The sequence below is a fragment of the Eleutherodactylus coqui genome, chromosome 1 (assembly GCF_035609145.1).
Source record: "Eleutherodactylus coqui strain aEleCoq1 chromosome 1, aEleCoq1.hap1, whole genome shotgun sequence".
Classification (NCBI taxonomy): domain Eukaryota; kingdom Metazoa; phylum Chordata; class Amphibia; order Anura; family Eleutherodactylidae; genus Eleutherodactylus; species Eleutherodactylus coqui.
The window spans coordinates 329,055,696-329,078,389 of NC_089837.1; the positions used below are offsets into that span (position 1 = coordinate 329,055,696).

Below are 22,694 nucleotides of genomic sequence, written 5' to 3' on the forward strand. Positions count from 1 at the left end.
ATTTGGTGGTTGTTAGCTCATCGTATCGTCATCCTCCACCTAGATGAGTGGTTCCACCTCAGTAACAAATGTCCAGGCCAGAATTGGTGATACAGTCCATTTATTTTGGTAGCATAACAGACATCAAAAGTAACAATCTTCGCACTGTTGCTATAGTCATAGTACACACATGCATTGAACAAGAACTACCTCATATAGGATTATCCTATTTATCACACTGGCCTAGCACCTCAATATAACATAGCAATGTCCATAACACCATTGCCATCCAGGCTGTCAGTCTAGGGGTGTCCCTCCCTGTCAGACTCATGGTATTGAGCCACACAGAATGAGGCCCAACACTTTCAGTGCTCAGTGCAGCTGGAGATTTTAACACCTCCAGACACACCCATACATCTGTGGCTGCTAATTAACACACAGAATGCCTGTTTTACAGCCCTCTACCTGCCATTCTGTGTACTGCCTTGCCACACTTTTCCTCCTACCTCTGATAAAGCCCATAGGCCTTATCACAAGGCCAAACCCTCTGGGGCCACAGTTCTTAGCCTGGGAATTTTCACTTTTAAGTGTCAGCATTTTGGTACCATGGGCACACTCCATCTTCCTTTTCACAGAAAGACTTTTTTTCCACATGGACCATTTCTGCTGTCCTACATTTCACCACTTTACACTGGGTCTTCATGACCTGCACTTGCATCTCAATTACAACAGTAACCTTTTAAAGTTCCACATTGGAGACTTCAACTTGTACATCAGTCACCTGTTCAGTATGCACTTCAGCAGCAGCATGTGTACCTCTTTCCATGTGCAACTATTTGTTAAGCCATTCTACTTCTGCCTCCATTTCAATGGCCTCTTTCAGGGCGTGTGCCAAGGAGAGCGCTTTGTTTTCTTTTTCAAAAGCTTCCGCTTTAGCAGTCACGTTCATCAGCATATTTAGCAGAAATTGCTTTCTCCTCATCAAGCAACTGATCAAACTTCTTCTGTTTCTTCTCCAAGTTGGACACAACCTGACGTCGGTGAACAAGATCCACACTAATATCTTCTAATTCTAGTTGTAGTCTTCTCCAATTTATCATAAGCAACTGCTTTTTCTTTACTTTCATATTTACATTTACTGGCCTCCTGGCTAGATGTAATGGAAATATTTTATGGCTATTTTGTAGATACCAATCTGTCTATCTTTGTAGGAGCCTGCCATATACATATCTATTGTCTAGGAGGTAGACCTTGTCTGACTAGATTTTATCACTCTATAGTACCTGGCCAATTCTAGAGTTTGATAACATCTTTGTTTTAAAACGATACAAAGCTTGGGTATGACTAAGCAATAGAGCTGAGCGAGCACCAAAATGCTCGGGTGCTCGTTACTCGGGACGAAATTATCGCGATGCTCAAGGGTTCGTTTCGAGTAACGAACCCCATTGAAGTCAATGGGCGACCCGAGCATTTTTGTATATCACCGATGCTCGCTAAGGTTTTCATTTGTGAAAATCTGGGCAATTCAAGAAAGTGATGGGAACGACATAGCAACGGATAGGGCAGGCAAGGGGCTACATGTTGGGCTGCATCTCAAGTTCCCAGGTCCCACTATTAAGCCACAATAGCGGCAAGAGTGGCCCCCCCCCCTCCCAACAACTTTTACTTCTGAAAAGCCCTCATTAGCAATGCATACCTTAGCTAAGCACCACACTACCTCCAACAAAGCACAATCACTGCCTGCATGACACTCCGCTGCCACTTCTCCTAGGTTACATGCTGCCCAAACCCCCCTCCCCGCACGACGCAGTGTCCACAGCGCACACCAAAGTGTCCATGCGCAGCCTTCAGCTGCACTCATGCCACACCACCCTCATGTCTATTTATAAGTGCGTCTGCCATGAGGAGGAACCGCAGGCACACACTGCAGAGGGTTGGCACGGCTAGACAGCGACCCTCTTTAAAAGGGGCGGGGCGATAGCCCACAATGCTGTACAGAAGCAATGAGAAATATAATCCTGTGCCACCGCCATCAGGAGCTGCACACGTGGGCATAGCAATGGGGAACCTATGTGCCACACACTATTCATTCTGTCAAGGTGTCTGCATGCCCCAGTCAGACTGCGGGTTTTTTATAAATAGTCACAGGCAGGTACAACTCCGCAATGGGAATTCTGTGTGCACCCACCGCATGGGTGGCTCCCTGGAACCCACCGGCTGTACATAAATGTATCCCATTGCAGTGCCCATCACAGCTGAGGTAACGTCCGATTAAATGCAGGTGGGCTTCGGCCCACACTGCATGCCCCAGTCAGACTGGGGTTCTTTAGAAGTAGACACATGCAGTTACAACTCCCTGTGGACCCACAGCATGGGTGGCTCCCTGGAACCCACCGGCGGTACATAAATATATCCCATTGCAGTGCCCAACACAGCTGATGTAACGTCAGCTTTAATGCAGGTGGGCTAAAAATTAATTGGATTACACTGTAGGCGAGGGCCCCAAAAAATTGGTGTACCAACAGTACTAATGTACGTCAGAAAAATTGCCCATGCCCAACCAAGAGGGCAGGTGAAACCCATTAATCGCTTTGGTTAATGTGGCTTAATTTGTAACTAGGCCTGGAGGCAGCCCAGTTAAAATAAAAATTGGTTCAGGTGAAAGTTTCAACGCTTTAATGAGCATTGAAACGTATAAAAATTGTTTACAAAAATTATATGACTGAGCCTTGTGGGCCTAAGAAAAATTGCCCGTTCGGCGTCATTACGTCAGGTTTCAGGAGGAGGAGCAGGAGGAGGAGGAATATTATACACAGATTGATGAAGCTAAAAGGTCCCCGTTTTTGATGGTGATAGAGAACGATGCTTCCATCCGCGGGTGCAGCGTACGATTGTTTAGGTATCGCTGCTGTCCGCTGGTGGAGAAGAGAAGTCTGGGGAAATCCAGGCTTTGTTTATCTTGGTGAGTGTAAGCCTGTCGGCACTGTTGGTTGACAGGCGGGTACGCTTATCTGTGATGATTCCCCCAGCCGCACTAAACACCCTCTCTGACAAGACGCTAGCCGCACGACAAGCAAGCACCTCCAGGGCATACAGCGCGAGTTCAGGCCACGTGTCCAGCTTCGACACCCAGTAGTTGTAGGGGGCAGAGGCGTCACGGAGGACGGTCGTGCGATCGGCTACGTACTCCCTCACCATCCTTTTACAGTGCTCCCGCCGACTCAGCCTTGACTGGGGAGCGGTGACACAGTCTTGCTGGGGAGCCAGAAAGCTGTCAAAGGCCTTAGAGAGTGTTCCCCTGCCTGTGCTGTACATGCTGCCTGATCTCTGCGCCTCCCCTGCTACCTGGCCCTCTGAACTGCGCCTTCGGCCACTAGCGCTGTCGGATGGGAATTTTACCATCAGTTTGTCCGCCAGGGTCCTGTGGTATAGCATCACTCTCGAACCCCTTTCCTCTTCGGGTATGAGAGTGGAAAGGTTCTCCTTATACCGTGGGTCGAGCAGTGTGTACACCCAGTAATCCGTAGTGGCCAGAATGCGTGTAACGCGAGGGTCACGAGAAAGGCATCCTAACATGAAGTCAGCCATGTGTGCCAGGGTACCTGTACGCAACACATGGCTGTCCTCACTAGGAAGATCACTTTCAGGATCCTCCTCCTCCTCCTCCTCAGGCCATACACGCTGAAAGGATGACAGGCAAGCAGCATGGGTACCCTCAGCAGTGGGCCAAGCTGTCTCTTCCCCCTCCTCCTCATCCTCCTCCCCCTCCTCCTCCTCCTCCTCCTCCTCCTCAACGCGCTGAGATATAGACAGGAGGGTGCTCTGACTATCCAGCGACATACTGTCTTCCCCCGGCTCTGTTTCCGAGCGCAAAGCAGCTGCCTTTATGCTTTGCAGGGAAGTTCTCAAGAGGCATAGCAGAGGAATGGTGACGCTAATGATTGCAGCATCGCCGCTCACCATCTGGGTAGACTCCTCAAAGTTTCCAAGGACCTGGCAGATGTCTGCCAACCAGGCCCACTCTTCTGTAAAGAATTGAGGAGGCTGACTCCCACTGCGCCGCCCATGTTGGAGTTGGTATTCCACTATAGCTCTACGCTGCTCATAGAGCCTGGCCAACATGTGGAGCGTAGAGTTCCACTGTGTGGGCACGTCGCACAGCAGTCGGTGCACTGGCAGATGAAACCGATGTTGCAGGGTGCGCAGGGTGGCAGCGTCCGTGTGGAACTTGCGGAAACGTGCGCAGAGCCGGCGCACCTTTCCGAGCAGATCAGACAAGCGTGGGTAGCTTTTCAGAAAGCGCTGAACCACCAAATTAAAGACGTGGGCCAGGCATGGCACGTGCGTGAGGCTGCCGAGCTGCAGAGCCGCCACCAGGTTACGGCCGTTGTCACACACGACCATGCTCGGTTGGAGGCTCAGCGGCGCAAGCCAGCGGTCGGTCTGCTCTGTCAGACCCTGCAGCAGTTCGTGGGCCGTCTGCCTCTTATCTCCTAAGCTGAGTAATTTCAGCACGGCCTGCTGACGCTTGCCCACCGCTGTGCTGCCACGCCGCGCGACACCGACTACTGCCGACGTGCTGCTGCTGACACATCTTGATTGCGAGACAGAGGTTGCGGAGGAGGAGGAGGGTGGTTTAGTGGAGGAAGCATACACCACCACAGATACCACCACCGAGCTGGGGCCCGCAATTCTGGGGGTGGGTAGGACGTGAGCGGTCCCAGGCTCTGACTCTGTCCCAGCCTCCACTAAATTCACCCAATGTGCCGTCAGGGAGATATAGTGGCCCTGCCCGCCTGTGCTTGTCCACGTGTCTGTTGTTAAGTGGACCTTGGCAGTAACCGCGTTGGTGAGGGCGCGTACAATGTTGCGGGAGACGTGGTCGTGCAGGGATGGGACGGCACATCGGGAAAAGCAGTGGCGACTGGGAACTGAGTAGCGTGGGGCCGCCGCCGCCATCATACTTTTGAAAGCCTCCGTTTCCACAACCCTATACGGCAGCATCTCCAGGCTGATAAATTTGGCTATGTGCACGTTTAACGCTTGAGCGTGCGTGTGCGTGGCGGCGTACTTGCGCTTGCGCTCCAACACTTGCGCTAGCGACGGCTGGACAGTGTGCTGAGAGACATTGGTGGATGGGGCCGAGGACAGCGGAGGTGAGGGTGTGGGTGCAGGCCAGGAGACGGTAGTGCCTGTGCCCTGAGAGGGGGGTTGGATCTCAGTGGCAGGTTGGGGCACAGGGGGAGAGGCAGCGATGCAAACCAGAGGCGGTGAACGGCCTTCGTCCCACCTTGTGGGGTGCTTGGCCATCATATGTCTGCGCATGCTGGTGGTGGTGAGGCTGGTGGTGGTGGCTCCCCGGCTGATCTTGGTGCGACACAGGTTGCACACCACTGTTCGTCGGTCGTCTGCACTCTCAGTGAAAAACTGCCAGACCTTTGAGCACCTCGGCCTCTGCAGGGTGGCATGGCGCGAGGGGGCGCTTTGGGAAACAGTTGGTGGATTATTCGGTCTGGCCCTGCCTCTACCCCTGGACACCGCACTGCCTCTTGCAACCTGCCCTGCTGCTGCCCTTGCCTCCCCCTCTGAAGACCTGTCCTCAGTAGGCATAGCAAACCAGGTGGGGTCAGTCACCTCATCGTCCTGCTGCTCTTCCTCCGAATCCTCTGTGCGCTCCTCCCTCGGACTTACTGCCCTTACTACTACCTCACTGATAGACAACTGTGTCTCATCGTCATCGTCCTCCTCACCCACTGAAAGGTCTTGAGACAGTTGCCAGAAGTCCCCAGCCTCATCCCCCGGACCCCGGGAACTTTCAAAAGGTTGGGCATCGGTCACGACAAACTCCTCCAGTGGGAGAGGATTCGGAACCCTTGCTGCCCATTCTGGGCAGGGGCCCGGGAACAGTTCCTGGGAGTCTGCCTGCTCCTCAGAATGTGTCATTGTAATGGAGTGAGGAGGCTGGGAGGAAGGAGGAGCAGCAGCCAGAGGATTTAGAGTTGCAGCAGTGGACGGCGCAGAACTCTGGGTGTTCGATAGATTGCTGGATGCACTTTCTGCCATCCACGACAGGACCTGCTCACACTGCTCATTTTCAAATAAAGGTCTACCGCGTGGACCCATTAATTGTGAGATGAATGTGGGGACGCCAGAAACGTGCCTCTCTCCTAATCCCGCAGCAGTCGGCTGCGATACACCTGGATCAGGAGCTCGGCCTGTGCCCACACCCTGACTTGGGCCTCTGCGTCCTCGCCTGCGTCCACGTCCTCTAGGCCTACCCCTACCCCTCAGCATGGTGTATTACCAGTAGTGCAGAAACAGAACGCTGTTATTAAATGTGCCGCTTATTGGCCTGTGGTTGGAGGCTGACTTCGCTTACGGAACGCACAGCAGAGCCAGGAAATAATTTTGCGCAAGCCTGCTGTAACACTTAGCTGGCTGCGTATGAATTAGGAGGACAACTACCCCCAGCACAGACCCAGTACACTGAGGACAGTCACAGGCAGCCCAAATAGATTTTTTTTCCAAATGTTTTTGGAAAGGCCCACTGCCTATATTCAATAAATATGTCTTCTGTCCCTGCCTCACCACTACTGGCCCTGGAGTATGTAAAATAACTGCAGACTGTTGCACTGCGGACTGGAATACAGCGGTGATTTAACAGCCAACACAGAGCCAGGAAATAATTTTGCGCAAGCCTGCTGTAACACTTAGCTGGCTGCGTATAAATTAGGAGGACAACTACCCCCAGCACAGACCCAGTACACTGAGGACAGTCACAGGCAGCCCAAATAGATTTTTTTTCCCAAATGTTTTTGGAAAGGCCCACTGCCTATATTCAATAAATATGTCTTCTGTCCCTGCCTCACCACTACTGGCCCTGGAGTATGTAAAATAACTGCAGACTGTTGCACTGTGGACTGGAATACAGCGGTGATGTAACAGCCAACACAGAGCCAGAAAATAAATTTGCGCAAGCCTGCTGTAACACTTAGCTGGCTGCGTATGAATTAGGAGGACAACTACCCCCAGCACAGACCCAGTACACTGAGGACTGTCACAGGCAGCCCAAATAGATTTTTTTCCCCAAATGTTTTTGGAAAGGCCCACTGCCTATATTCAATAAATATGTCTTCTGTCCCTGCCTCACCACCACTACTGGCCCTGGACTATGTATAATTACTGCAGGGCGCAATGCTCTGCACGGCCGATATACAAAAAAAAAAAGTGCAACACTGCAAAAAGCAGCCTCCACACTACTGCACACGGTTAGATGTGGCCCTAAGAAGGACCGTTGGGGTTCTTGAAGCCTAAAATACTCCTAACGCTCTCCCTATAGCAGTCCGGCACCAGCAGCACTGTCCCTGATCTCTGTCAGAACGCATCTGTGGTGAGCCGCGGGAGGGGCCGACTTATATACTCGGGTGACACCTGATCTCGCCAGCCACTCACTGCAGGGGGGGTGGTATAGGGCTTGAACGTCGCAGGGGGAAGTTGTAATGCCTTCCCTGTCTTTCTATTGGCCAGAAAAGCCCGCTAACGTCTCAGAGATGAAAGTGAAAGTAACTCGAACATCGCGTGGTACTCGTCACGAGTAACGAGCATCTCGAACACGCTAATACTCGAACGAGTATCAAGCTCGGACGAGTACGTTCGCTCATCTCTACTAAGCAAGTTATAGTGTATAAAAATAGGATACAAATTGTAATAGAGCAGAAGCATCTTGTACCTGTAAGGAGAAGATGATCTCTTGCAGTGTTGGTCAATGAAACCTGTCTGCTTTTCACTGTGGCTTCTCCAGTAAAAAGATGAACTCCAGGCAGAAGTGTTTAATGAAAGTTAATATATGTTCTGATCCAGTACCACCACATGCATAGGTGATCAGTTTAGTGAAAACAGTCAAGCACCCTGTACTTCACTGTTTCCTCAACTCTGATAGAAGTTAGAAAATGTTATATAAACAGTGCAGCACAGTGAACTATACTGTTTTTGCATCTCACAAGTTACAGAAACAACGTAGCTTGTTGTGCTACACTATTTATGAAACTTCCATTCACATTTACAGCGGTTAGAAAAACAGTTTAGTCTAGGAGCTCAAATTATGCTTTCTTGCATTTTGTGTATTTCTGTATGGAGTGTTGTATACTACTTCCCATTGGCTGCAGAGATCATGTGGGATGATATAGAGGACCAGTGCTCAGAGTGCTCGGGTGGGAACTGTAGGTGTCAGATACTGATGAGAGAGCAACAGGCTAGAATGCGAACCAAGTGGTAGTCAGCCTAGAGAGACTGCATTGCAGGGAGAGCTGAAGTAGATAGGTGTCAGCTGAGGGAGCCATATGGGATGTATCCTGGAGATTCTGTGTCTGCTAGAGAGGGTCAATGTCACGAGAAAGGAGGAAGCCTGTAACTGAGAAGGGCGCCCTATTAACATGCCATAACTGACATCACTGAAAGAACAAAGCTGCAGGAACTATAGCTAGAGAGAGTGCTACGGAGCCCACGAGTCCAGTTCATCCTGTAGTTCTGTGCATCAGGATATCTCCAACAGATGTCCAGAGACGCTTCACCTACACTGTGGTACTTAACACAATGGGGATACATAAGTGAGGTGGGCCCTCAGAAAAAAAATACGCAAGCTCAAGCCAATGCCAGAGAAATAAATATTCATCTGCCAGTTATGGCCAAGATACTGGACAAGAGTTGCGTTACTTTCAGACTGTGTGCGGGCAACTGCCACTGCTAGGTTAAAACACTGGGTGGGACTGCCACATGTTTAACAATTGCTGATTTTTGTGATTTATAAAAGATTGTTAGAATATTCTGCGCATATTAGAGTTGCGCATATCTTAAAGTTAGTGAAGTTATCTAATGCTTCTGTAATAACTGCATACTACCTGTTAGAGCCTTGGTGCAGTAGCTAGCAGGGCGAGAGGGTCAGGTTAGGGGCCCAGGCGGTAATACCCCTTTAGGAAGTTGTATATGAGATAGAAAGATTTAAAGGGAACATGTCAGATAGAACATGCTGTCCAAACTGCAGGCAAAATGTTATAGAGCAGGAGACACAGAGCAAATTTACAGTATATATGTAGTTTTATGGTAAAAGATTCAATATGACTTGTCTTTTATTCAATTAAACTAATTAAATTAATGCATTCATGTACAGATATCTGTCAGTCACTGATATCTCCACCCACTTGACCTCTAAGCTCTGAATGAGTAGAGATTTAAATGAGTAAAATACAAGTTATACTAAATCTTTCCAGTGCTAGGGTAGAGGTTTGAGAGTGTGGAAGTATATCAACTCCTTGTGGTCACACCATGTCACCCCAGTTTGTGACAGTTAGGAATGCCTTTAACGAAAACCTCCGGAAATTTATTAAAGGGGCTGTACAAAAATAAGCTTTTATCACCTATCTCTAGGAGAGTGGTGGCGAACCTATGGCACGCATGCCAGACACGGCACGCAGAGCCCTCCGTACTGGCACGCGCCGCCATCGGCTGCTCACCGTTTGTCAATGCCAGCAGGGGCCGTGGCTCCCCTGCTGGCACTCACTCAATTGCGCTGCTAGCAGTGCCGATCCCGGCGCACACTGTGACGTCAGTGTGCAGCCGGGATCCTTCTCCTCGGTACTAATGTATTATGTCGCCACCGGAAGTAAGGGGTGGCGACATAATACACCTGTCACCCAACTCATTCACGCCCCCAGCTTCTGATTGGCTGTGGGCGGAGGACTGCTGAGAGGCCGAGAGCGGCGGGCTCGAGACAGGGAGCGCCGGCCGGCAAGGCTAAGAGCGGCGGCAAAGGTACCGCAGAGCCTGCCCAGCGCCCCCCGGCATACAGGACAGTGCCGACCCTGGGAGCTGCGGTGGCAGAGGCTGAGAGGTGCAGGATGGTTCACCATCACTGCTCTAGGGCAACTGATAAAATTCTGATCAGTAGGGATCTCACCAATGAGACCCTGAACAATCCTGAAGACGGGGATCCCATGACCTCTCTTCTTTTCACTGTGGGCTCCTACCAGAGATTGAATGGAGTGGCAGTCATGTATACCCAGCTCCGCTCCATTCAATTTGTGACAGTTAGGAATGCCTTTAACGAAAACCTTCAGAAATTTGTTAAAAGGGGTTGTACAAAAATAAGCTTTTACTACCTATCTCGTAGGGTGCGTTCACACGAGCGCATAAACGGCGCGTTTTTGCGCCCAATCGTATATACGTGACCATCTGAGGCGTTGGTTTCGAATGTATTCGTTCGCACGGGCGATTTTACAGCGCGTAAAAACGGCAACCCGAAAAAAAACGGAACATACGCGACCGAAATACGCGCCAACGCATATTCGATGGCAGAAAATATAGTTTGCAAAGTAGGAACAAACGATAATACGCTTTCTAGCTATGGTCATGATTGCCGAAAAATGTTCTTTCCGGCGATTATACGCTGCGCACGTGTGAACGTAAATATGCCTACGCTCGTGTGAATGCACCCTAAGGCAGTGGTGGCGAACCTGCGGCACGCAGTGCCACCCCTACTGGCGCGCGCCGCCATTGGCCGCTTACCACTAGTGAATACCGGCAGAGTCCGCGGCTCCCCTGCCGACACTCACTCAAATGCGCTGCTAGCAGTGCCGATCCCGGCGCACACTGTGATGTCAGTGTGCAGCCAGGATCCTTCTCCTCGGTACTAGTGTATTATGTTGCCACCGGAAGTAATACATCTGTCACTCAACTCATTCATGCCCCAGCTTCTGACTGGCTGGGGGCGGAGGACTGCGGAGAGGCTGAGAGCTGCAGGCCCGAGGTAGGGAGCGCCGGCCGGCGAGGCTAAGAGCGGCGGCAAAGGTACCGCATAGCCTGCCCAGCGGCCCCTGCATACAGGACAGCGCCCACCCTGAGTATTGCAGTCAATCTCTCATTCAGAAGAGTCCTGTTAATTCAGGTGATGAAGGAATTAAAGGGTAGATGTGATTGTCGCCAATTATAAGCAATATGGATTTGAGCTGTCATAGTGATAAACTGCATAAGCTTAAGGGGAGCATTACGCATATTTTTGCGTTTATTGCCCAACAGTAGTATGAATGGATCGGTGCAGATTTTAACTAGGAATCAGGTGCGTATCTGCAGCTGATTGTGCTGTCAGCACACCCCGTCGCCAGGCACCCTCTAGTTAGCCCTGCTGGTCTGGTGATGACACTACCACACCATCTGACCAGCAGTGCTAACCAGATGATATCAGGTGGAGCATTGCATAGGGAGGGGGGAGCACTGTAGCTGCTGAAATCAGTTGTGGTTACACAGCTGATTCCTAATCAAAACCCGCAGCATTTGTCTACGTGTGCACGTACCATTAAGGCGTGTTCACACGGGGAGGATTTGCTGTAGAGTGTCTGCCGAAGACATACTGCAGAAGATCTGCAGCTGATAGTCTACATCAAACCCCACACCATTTGGTGCACATTTTGATGCAGAAATCACCCCCTCACTGAGAAGAGGTGGATTCCACAGCGTATTCAGTGCTAAAGGTGACATGCTGCTGATTTAATTTTCACATCACATGTCAATTTCCACATGGGTTTTGAGCAGATTTTTCCTTCAGTGTGTGGACGAGATTTTTCTGCTACAGTAAATGCTGTGAATTGTCTGTGCAAAGGGTCCGCAGGAAAATCTGTGGCAAATCCACCCTGTGTGAACACATTCAACATACTCTTAGGCTGCATTCAGACGAACGTATATCGGCTCGGTTTTCACGCCGAGCCGATATATGTTGTCCTCGTGTGCAGGGGGGGGAGGATGGAAGAGCCAGGAGCAGGAACTGAGCTCCCGCCCCCTCTCTGCCTCCTCTCCGCCCCTCTGCACTATTTGCAATGGGGAGAGGCGGAGTGGGGGCGGGGCTAATTCTCATAACTTAGCCACGCCCCTGTCATGTGCGACTTTCTAGCGCGATTTTGCGTCGTCCATGTGGAAGCGGCCTAATAGCCACTTTGTGCTTACTCTGCACTGCAGGAGCAGTCTGCTATCACTTCTGCACCGAGAAAAGGAGCTGGATGTTGTCTACATAGTGGAAACATATATATTAATATTTAAAAACACGACTGATTTCATCCCATTTTGCGGGTGTGAAAATCACGCCTGCAAAACGCGATGTAACCATTGATTTCAATGGTTTCGTTTTGACTAGCGTGTTCGTAACGACCCAGAGAAAAAGTTAGTACATTATTTAACCCACAGAGTGCAAGCTATTAAAAGGAAATACGAAAAAAAAAATAGGGAAAAATAGTTCATCTCGCCCTACAAAAAACAGAACACAAAGTGATCAATACGTTAAATGGATCAACAAATGGTACTATTAAAAAGTGCAACTCCCGCATTCCGCAAAAAAAACCTAAAAACTTCAGAACACCATTGACAAAAAAAGAAAATTGTTTGGGGTCTTTGAATGAAGCGATAAATAAAAAATACAAAAAGTGTGAAAAAGTTGCAAAAAAACCCCTACATAAGGGTGCCTACCCACTTGCGATTTTATTTCCTGTGATGTTTTGCGTTTTTTCTCAAGACCAATTAGTATAGAATGTGTTCTTATCCATCTGGGGTTTTTTTTCCGTTTCGTGGGGTTTTTTCACATAGGAACTGTCAGTTGCATATGTCTCCTTATTTTTCTCTTAATGCACCCATGATTGTCAATGGAGGGCTGCAAAAAACGCAGCGAAAAACGCGCAAAAAAGCCGCGTTTTTCACACGCGAAAATCGGCAACGCAAGTGGGTAGGCGCCCTTAGGGTGACTAGCCCCTGCAGTTCTTTTTTATTGCGAAATTCGCAGCGTTTTTTTTTCTCCATGGGTCTATGGGACTTGTTAATGGTAAAATCACGATCGCGCAGAATCGCAAATTACCGTGAAATCGGGTGAGTACGCGCCCGTCTCTGCAGGCGCTCGGGACGCACGGCGAGAATTCTCGCCGCCGGATCCGACCCGCTCGTCTGCAGGCGGCCATAGGCCACCTGCAGAAAGGCAGAAATTCCGTGGCGGGATTTCCCAGGGAATTTCCGCCCCTGGAAGCTGCCATAGGATTGCGTTAACAAACGCAATCCTATGCAGACCGCCACGATTTGGCAGCGAGAAATGTCGCGCGGCAAACAAATCGCGGCATGCTCTAATTCTGTGCGGGGCTTGCAGAGCCTCACACAGAAATGTCTCTCACTGGCCACCGGCTCCGCTCTGCGCATGCACCAAAGAGCCAGGGCCGCAGGAGCAGGTGAGTACGCGCTGCTCTCTGCAGACACTCTGGTCGGGTTCGGCTGCCAGATCCGACCTGGCCGTCTGCAGGCAGCCTTAGGTGATACGTGTCAGATCTCCAAAAGCTTGGTGCCTAAGGGGTTAAAGGGGTTGTCCCGAGGCAGCAAGTGGGTCTATACACTTCTGTATGGCCATAATAATGCACTTTGTAATATACATTGTGCATTAATTATGAGCCATACAGAAGTTATAAAAAGTTTTTTACTTACCTGCTCCGTTGCTAGCGTCCTCGTTCCCATGGAGCCGACTAATTTTTGGCCTCCGATGGCCAAATTAGCCGCGCTTGCGCAGTCCGGGTCTTCAGCAGTCTTCTATGGAGCCGCTCGTGCCAGAGAGCGGCTCCGTGTAGCTCCGCCCCGTCACGTGCCGATTCCAGCCAATCAGGAGGCTGGAATCGGCAGTGGACCGCACAGAAGAGCTGCGGTCCACGAAGACGGAGGATCCCGGCGGCCATCTTCAGCGGTAAGTATTGAAGTCACCGGACCGCCGGGATTCAGGTAAGCGCTGTGCGGGTGGTTTTTTTAACCCCTGCATCGGGGTTGTCTCGCGCCGAACGGGGGGGGGGTTTAAAAAAAAAAAACCCGTTTCGGCGCGGGACATCTCCTTTAAGCAGTGAGTGCTGAAAGCTTTCCCAGCAGTATGGAGTCTCGGTGAGTATACAGCAGGACACCTTCCTGAGGTATATACTGAGCATGTCCTCCCTGCCCCTCTAGAGGTGCTTATAGTGCGGGGAGGGGCTGTGCTGCACCCACACCCAGTGTTTACAGGAAGTATACATATATGCTTGTACTGTGCACACAGCTAGTTCTCTGCGCGGCACTAATATCACAAGCAGCTATCAGCGGAGGAGGCGCCGCTCCTCTCCACACAACTTTTCAGAGGCTGCCAGTTCTTCCTGACGTCACACAGCGTGCAGGAAAGAGCTCGTTCATGAAGGGAGCCCCTCCCCCTTCCCCAGCTTCCAGGGGGACGTTCCTGCAGGACGTCATTACGCTTTACCCAACATGCACTTCTCCTGAATACTTCACTGTCATTGGTCGGGAGGCGTGTTTATGCAGATTTCCATGACCTGTTTTCTTCTATCGCACTAAAGTAATATAGTACTATATTATACTATACCATACAGTACGCAGGGACATGGCTATTGGTGTTAGATGCCTGGACAGCTAACAGAGAGAAAGCGAGCGGTGGACTAAAGTTCTTCTCCACAATACTACGTGGTAGCCTGCAGGGTGGGGGAAGTCAATGCAGAGAATAGCAGGTTAAGACTATACTTTCAGGGATCATTTCTAAAGTGTTTAACTTGGGAAACTGCATCCTAAAGTGTGCCAACCTACCAACCACGAGGAGGAGCTGTAGTGATCTCCTCTGAGCGTGAAGTGAGCTCTCAGTTCTGCTTCGTTGCAGGTGCTGATTGCTGTTGATGACCGTTCTCCTTCTCTGTTACAGGGAAGGTGGAGGAGGAGATCACAAGCTGAGTGGTTGATACTTTTTAATCCATGTCAAAATCAGAAACTAAACAATAACTAATAATGTAATGTTTTTTTTATGAGAGTAGTTTCATACAGAATGGAAGAATTTTGAGCTGGAAGCTATATTTATTATTTCCTTAGTTACCACACCAAATTTTGAATTTAATATTAAATAACCCTTATGCCCATGGCTGTGACGAATGCTGCCACGCCCCCCCCCCCCCAACACCTATATTCCCCACTCCAGATCCTCTGTCCACGTGCCACATGAAGGGCTGGCGACGTCTGATGACACAGCCGGCGGTGGGTAGGGCTGCATATTCACGCCATACTTCCAATGTGCTACAGAGGAATAGCGTGACGGACAGCTTCCATTGATTACAATGGAAGCTGGCTGCGCAAATTCCTGCGGCAAATAGGACATGCCGCGTATTATTTCACGCTGCGTAATTCCATGATTGTTTTTTCGCCACCATATTGTACTTCAGTTGGGTCTCTTACACACTTGCGTTTTTTTATTGCGATTGTCAATGGGACTTTGTAATGTTAAAAACGCATTGCAAGTTTGTGCTTTGTGATTTTTATGCGATGCGTTTTTAACATTGGAAAGTCCCTTTAACAATTGCGTTAAAAAACTCAGCGATATCGCAGCGTAAAAAAACCACAAAAGCGTAAGGGCCCTTAGGCCCCCTCAAATGCTGCATTTACTGCAGATTCCGCCTGGTTTCAGTAGCGATGGCATATGATATGCCAACGTTTTGGATGCGTTTTGAGCTGCAGCAAAAGCTGCTGATAAAAGAAAAAAATCAATAGCTACCTATCTGTGGAGTCACTGTCCCCAACGCCGCTGTCGGGACCGTGTAAAGCCGGCCGATTGCTCTGATTGGCTAAGCGCCATTGAGTGACAGCCGGCTGAGCCAATCACAGCCAGCACTGAATGCGTCCAATCATAGCCATTCAATTAATGAATGGCTTTGATTCCACACATCAAGAACTGGCTGTGATTGGCTAAGTGGGCTGTCACTTAGTGGCGCTCAGCCAATCAGAGCAATCTCTCGTTGGAGGCGGGGATTTCGAATCCCCATGACGAGAGAAAAAGTTCCCCTGCTGGCTGACCAGTCCTGAGAGCGCCGCGGACAGTGACATCACCTGTAGGGTGGGTATTCTTATTTTTTTTTACTCAGTCAGTGTACCTATGGCACTAAGTTACAATAGGCAACGCAGGGCTGAAAACGGCCAAAAATAGAACATGCAATGCCCTCAAAGCGCAGCTTTGAAGACGCTGTGTCTTCAGCCTTGTGTGAACAGCCCCATTGAAATGAATGGGAGTGTTGTACAACGTTTAACGTAGCGCTAAACGCTGTACAAAAATGCCTATGTGACGGATGCCTTTGTGTCGCTACAAAGTCGCACATGACACTGCAAAGTCGAGCGGCTTTGTACCGCTCTTTTGCTTGGATTTTCGGGGGAGCTTGAAATATAAGTCCTACCCCAAAAGTAAGTCCTGGCTGCAATTAAAAAAAAAACAAAAAACAGATACATTACTTAACAACCACTGCTGCACTCCTCCACAACTCCCCGACTCTTGTTTTCAAGCAATCCTTCCTGGTCTGGGGTTTGAAAAACTCTGCCTCCAGGAAGCGCTGCCTCTGATTGTTTCTTAAGCACCGTGGCTCAGCCAATCAAAGCCAGCACTCACATTGGTGATTGGTTCATCGAGCGCTGGCTCTGATTGGCTGTGAGTTCAAAAAACGGCTGTGATTGGTTCATCAAGAGCTGGTTCTGATTGGCTGAGCCATGGCGCTCAAAAAACAATCAGAGGCAGCGCTTCCTGGAGACGGGGGTTTTTAAAACCCCTGACCAGGAAAAATAAACTGAAGACAAGTGTCAGGGAGCTGCGAAGAAGTGCAGCAGCGGAATTTCACCGTGGCAAATCCGCCTGCGGTCGCTAATCTTGCGATTAGCCAGCCATGTGGACGAGATTTCTCAGAAATTTTGCCGAATGCAGCATGTCTATTTATTTTTTCATTCCGCTGCGGCCGCGCTCTCCTCTATGGGAGCGCCGGCCGCAGTGGAAGAGTGAGCGGCTGGGCCGCTTCAAAGCCGCTGCGGGTTTTTCCGCGGCGCTTCTCGCCAAACCGCGAGATTTCTGGCGAGATTACGCCCCGTGTGACCCCAGTTTAAGAGTATGTTCACATGGTGGAATCGCTGAAAAATTGCTTCAAAATCCATGCTTTCTGCCCTGTTTTTTGACACAGATCTGCACCAGGATGTTACCCTGCTAATGGGCCAAATCTACATTTGAAATTCCGACATGGAAACAAGCAGACACACGATTTTTCACCTCAGAATCCCTTAAGCGGGTTTTGCCATTGACAGGGTCCCGGCTGTGGACCTGCATACGACTGCATAATGTAATGTGCATGACTGCGAACTCACACAGGCTGTCATGAGTAGTAAACCTTTCTTTGTTTGTTTCTCGCGCCGCTGCTTAGTGATGACACGGGTACCCATAGCCCGTACACAATGTAGTTGCATATGGGCTGCAGGTATAGCCACAACCATGGGGGCAGAATGGGCTCTATGTCAAGGATTTCCGCAGTAAAATAGAACATGCTGCATTCTGTATTCTGCGAGTGGATTACATAATTCCAACCCGCTAAAATGAGAGGAATTGTGTAATCCAATGCATTTGATCGTTCCGCGGATTACTATTACTAATTTCTATCCGGTCGTGTGAGACTGGAGTAAGGTAGATACCTTTTTATCACGTGACCAGAGACTGTTTAACGAGGCCACCGGTCACTGCTTCAGACCCTCGGTGACCATTGGTATCTGGGAGCAAGGAGATTTAAATTTCCTGGGCTCCTGCGCATGTGTCCGGCATTTTGCCAGTGGGGCATGTGCAGAAGACGGGGAAGGTCCGTGGAGGAGAATTGCATCAGGGTTCAAATGCGGAGGCCTCCGGTAAGAAGTTTCATCTCTTCACATCGGTGAAGGGAGATGAAACTTCAACTTTTTGAAAATCTTTTACGTGATCCCCATTATCCATTGGAAAATGGTAATCACATGACCAGGAACCGCATACTGCGGCCCCCGTGACATCTCCAGGCTCTTGACGACCTTTGATAGCCAAGAGCAGGGAGATTTAAAATTTTCTGGACAAGCCTTGACTTTTGCGCATGTGCCGAAGCTGGTAAAGGTCCGTGGATAAAGATTTTTCTTCCCACTTTTTAACTTTACACAATCAGCACTATCCAATGGATAACGGCGATGACGTGACCGGGCACTGCACACAGCAGTCCCATGTCACATCTCCCTGCACTCAGCTACTAAAAACAGAATACAAAGTGATCAATACGTCAAATGGATCAACAAATGGTACTATTAAAAAGTGCAACTCCCGCATTCCGCAAAGAAAACCTAAAAACTTCAGAACACCATTGACAAAAAAAGAAAAATGTTTGGGATCTTTGAATACAGCGATAAACAAAAAATACATTCTTTTTTAAGAAAGTGTGAAAAAGTTGCAAAAAAAACCTATATAAATTTGGAATTGACATAATCGTACTGGCCTGCAGAATTTATTTAACCCCTTAAGCACATGGCCTTTTTATGTTATTTTCGTTTTTTCTTCCCCCATTTAAAAAAAATCATAACTCTTTATTCTTCCATCGCCCTCGCTTCCTGAGGACTTGATTTTCGCGGGACGAGCTGTGTTTTTCAATGTTACTATTCTATGTACCATAAAATATACTAAAAGTGAAAAAGGAAAAAAAACGAAATTCCGCTACCTTTGAGTACGTCTTGTTTCCACGGCATACACAATGTAACAAAAATGACATGATAACTTTATTCTATGGGTCAGTACGATTACTACGGTACCAAATTTACATCGTTTTTTAAGCTGTACTACTTTTCTTTTTTCTCAAAGATATTTAATTTTTTTAAATTATTTTCTGCCGCCATCTTCTGAGCGCAATAACTTTTTATTTTTCGGTGAACATAGTTTTGCGTCCTGTAGTTTCTGGAGTGCATACGACTTTTTGATTGCTTTTTATTACATTTTTTTCTTGGAGCCGGGGTGATCAAAAAAAAGCGCAATTCTGACGTTCTTTATTTATTTTTTCTGATGGTGTTTGCTGTGCGGGGTAAATAATGCGTTACTTTTATAGATTGGACTTTAATGGACGCAGTGATAAGTATTTTTATTTAACTATGTAGATTATTTTATTCTAAATAAGGCAAAAGGGGTTTTTATTCCTTTTTTTTTTTAAATAATAATTACTAAAACTTTCTAAAACTTATTTTTACTTTTCTATTTAGTCCCCAAACGGGACAAGAATTTGCGATGCTTTGATCGCTCCTGCAGTATGATGTTATGGCATAGCATTACATTATACCACGATCTCACAGGTAGCCTATTTAGCCACGCCACAGGCAGAAGGCCCCCGGCTGCCATGACACCCGCACGGCAACCTGCGAACGGCACGGGTTTTGAAGCTCCCCTTTTGCTGCAGAAATCTCGCTGAATTTCTGTGCGGTCCCGCTGCGGACATTCCGCCCCGTGTGAACCAAGCCTTAGGTGATACGTGTCAGATTTCCAAAAGCTTGGTGCCTAAGGGGTTAAGCAGTGAGTGCTGAAAGCTTTCCCAGCAGTATGGAGTAGCTGTGACATAGGAGAGCCTAGAGCAGCGCAGTATACAGCAGGACACCTTCCTGGGGTATATACTGAGCATGTCCTTCCTTACCGCCCCTGTAGAGGTGCTTATAGTGCGGGGAGGGGCTGTGCTGCACCCACACCCAGTGTTTACAGGAAGTATACATATATATATGTATGCTGTGGCTTGTACTGTGTACACAGCTAGTTCTCTGCGCTGCACTAATAGTACAAGCAGTTCTCTGCGGAGGAGGCGCCGCTCCTCTCCACACAACTTATCAGCAGCTGCCAGTCCTTCCTGACGTCACACAGCGTACAGGAAAGAGCTCGTTCATGAAGTGAGCCCCTCCCCCTCCCCCAGCTTCCACGGGGTTGTTCCTGCAGGACGTCATTATGCTTTACCCAACATGCAATTCTCCTAAATACTTCACTGTCATTGGTTGGGAGGCGTGTTTATGCAGATTTCCATGACCTGTTTCCTTCTATCACACTAAAGTAATATTGTACCATATTACACTATACCATACAGTACGCAGGGACATGGATATTGGTATTAGATGCCTGGACAGCTAATAAAAAGAAAGCGAGCGGTGGACTAAAGTTCTTCTCCACAATACTACATGGTAGCCTGCAGGGTGGGGGAAGTCAATGCAGAGAATAACAGGTTGAGACTATACTTTCAGGGATCATTTCTAAAGTGTTTAACTTGGGAAACTGCATCCTAAAGTGTGCCAACCTACCAACCACGAGGAGGAGCTGTAGTGATCTCCTCTGAGCGTGAAGGGAGCTCTCAGTTCTGCTTCGTTGCAGGTGCTGATTGCTGTTGATGACCGTTCTCCTTCTCTGTTACAGGGAAGGTGGAGGAGGAGATCACAAGCTGAGTGGTTGTTACTTTTTAATCTGTGAAAAATCAGAAACTAAGCAGTAAATTACACATATGTGGTTTCTATGTTAATGGTTTCATGCATTGTCATTGGAAGCTATTTTCATTAATGCATTAGTTACTACCCCAAATTTTGGAAATCTAACATGTTGCTTTAACATTGAATAATGCTCATGTCAACGGCTGTGACGAATGCTGCGATGGCGCCTTCCCCAAAACCCCCATACTTATCACTCCGGATCCTCTGTCCGCGTCCCACATGAAGGGCTAGTGCATGAGCATGACGCGCAGGCGGCGGTGGGGCTGCATATTCACTCGATACTTCCAATGTGCTACAGAGGAATAGCGTGACGGACAGCTTCCATTGATTACAATGGAAGCCGTCCGCGCAAATTCCTGCAGCAAATAGGACACGCTGCGGATTATTTCACGCTGCAGAATCCATGATGGAATTCCGCTGCGTGAACATTGAGCTATTAGGATTAATAGAGCCTAATAGCTGCAGTGTAACGCCATGGATTTCCACTGCGTATCACGTGCCAGGAATCCGTCCGTGGGCATTAGCCCTAACTCTGTAAAGGTTTTGCATATCCAAGTGATTCTGAAATAGTTTTTTCGCCACCATATTGTACTTCAGTTCTTACACACTTGCGTTTTTTACTGCGATTGTCAATGGGACTTTGTAATGTTAAAAACGCATCGCAAGTTTGTGCTTTGTGATTTTTGTGCGATGCGTTTTTAACATTGGAAAGTCCCATTGACAATTGCGTTAAAAAACGCAGCAATATCGCAGCATTAAAAAAATGCAAATGCGTAAGGCCTCCCTCACACGCTGCATTTACTGCAGATTTCGCCTGGTTTCAGCAGCGTTTTGGTTGCGCTTTGAGCTGCAGTAAAAGCTCCTGATAAAAGCCGGCCGATTGCTCTGATTGGCTAAGCGCCGTTGAGTGACAGCCAGCTGAGCCAATCAGAGCCAGCACTGAAAGCGTCCAATCATAGCCATAAAATTAATGAATGGCTGATTGGACGCATCTACAACTGGCTGTGATTGGCTGAGTGGGCTGTCACTCAGTGGCGCTCTGCCAATTTGAGCAATCTCTCGTTAGAGGCGGGAATTTCGAATTCCCATATCGAGAGAAAAAGTTCCCCTGCTGGCTGACAAGTCCTGAGAGCGCAGCGGACAGTGACATCACCTGTAAGGCCTCATGTCCACGGGGAAAATAAGGCCCGCTGCGGATTCCTGATGTAGAATCCCACAGCGGGTCCCTCCTTTCCTGCGGACATGAAGCGAAAAAGATTAAACGTACCTGTCCAGATGCTGCGGCTCTTTCCTCCCTCGCGGACGGATCTTCTTTCTTCGGCCCAGCGGATGTGCTCCGCATGTCAGCAGCGTGCCGCTCGCATGCACCGGGCACTCCATTTTTTTTTTGAACTCCTGCTCTCCCACGCTACCGCGCCGGAGAGCAGAAATTCAGGTGCAGGTGTGCCGTGGATCCGGACGGCTTCCATAGGCTTCAATAGAAGCCTGCAGGAACCGACCCCACGGGAGACCCGCACTAAAAATGGAGCATGCCGCGGGTGTTTTCCTGCAGAAGCAATCCGCGCCTCAGTGGAAAATGACATCCACAAGTATTTAACTACCTGCGGGTGTCCAATGCATCCCTATGGGGCGCGGATCACGCTGCGGATTTTTAATTTCATTTTAGCAGTGGACATGAGGCCTAAGGTGAGTATTCTTTTTTTTTTTAACTTAGCCAGTGTAGCTAGGGTATTTAGCGCTGCCAAAAGCGCGGTACCAAGTTACAATAGGCAACGCAGGGCTGAAAACGGCCAAAAATAGAACATGCAACGCTCTCAAAGTACAGCGTTGAAGACGCTGCATTTTCAGCCTTGTGTGAACAGCCCCATTGAAATGAATGGGAGTGTTGTACAGCGTTTAGCTCAGCGCTGAAAACAGCGCTAAACACTGTACACAAATGCCTGTGTGAGGGAGGCCTTAGGTGGTAAAAATAGACTGATAGAATTTGTTTATATTTGTTAAAAGCACCAAAATTGGGAATATTTTGAAAAAAATTGTAATTTTTTCACATTTTCAGCTGCAATATGTCAAATATGTGCGAACATACGGTACAAATTTTTGAAAAGATATATATTCCATCTGTTTACTTCATACTGGAAGCAGATTGGAAAAACATTAGTTTTATTTAACCATAAATTTAACATTAATTATTAAAATTTTAAGGAATATTTTGTTTTCCTACAGCAAGCCAACATTGCAAAGGCTCATAGGTGTCAGAATGATAGTTATTCTAAGAAATGACCCCATTGTAAAAACTACACCCCCTTAGTGTATTCACTGAGGGGTGTCCTGAGTATTTTGACCCAACAGTTTTTTTTTCAGGAGTTAAA

At 48.5% G+C, this 22,694-nt stretch overlaps 2 non-coding genes across 2 annotated transcripts; both read left to right on the forward strand.

Annotated features, from left to right (window-relative positions):
• Window positions 1-14,534: 14,534 nt before the first annotated feature.
• Window positions 14,535-14,753, forward strand: LOC136594801 (small nucleolar RNA U3). Its single transcript, XR_010788613.1, has one exon. It is a non-coding gene; the product is annotated as a small nucleolar RNA U3 (small nucleolar RNA).
• A 5,316-nt stretch (window positions 14,754-20,069) lies between these two features.
• Window positions 20,070-20,288, forward strand: LOC136593197 (small nucleolar RNA U3). Its single transcript, XR_010788200.1, has one exon. It is a non-coding gene; the product is annotated as a small nucleolar RNA U3 (small nucleolar RNA).
• Window positions 20,289-22,694: the final 2,406 nt, after the last annotated feature.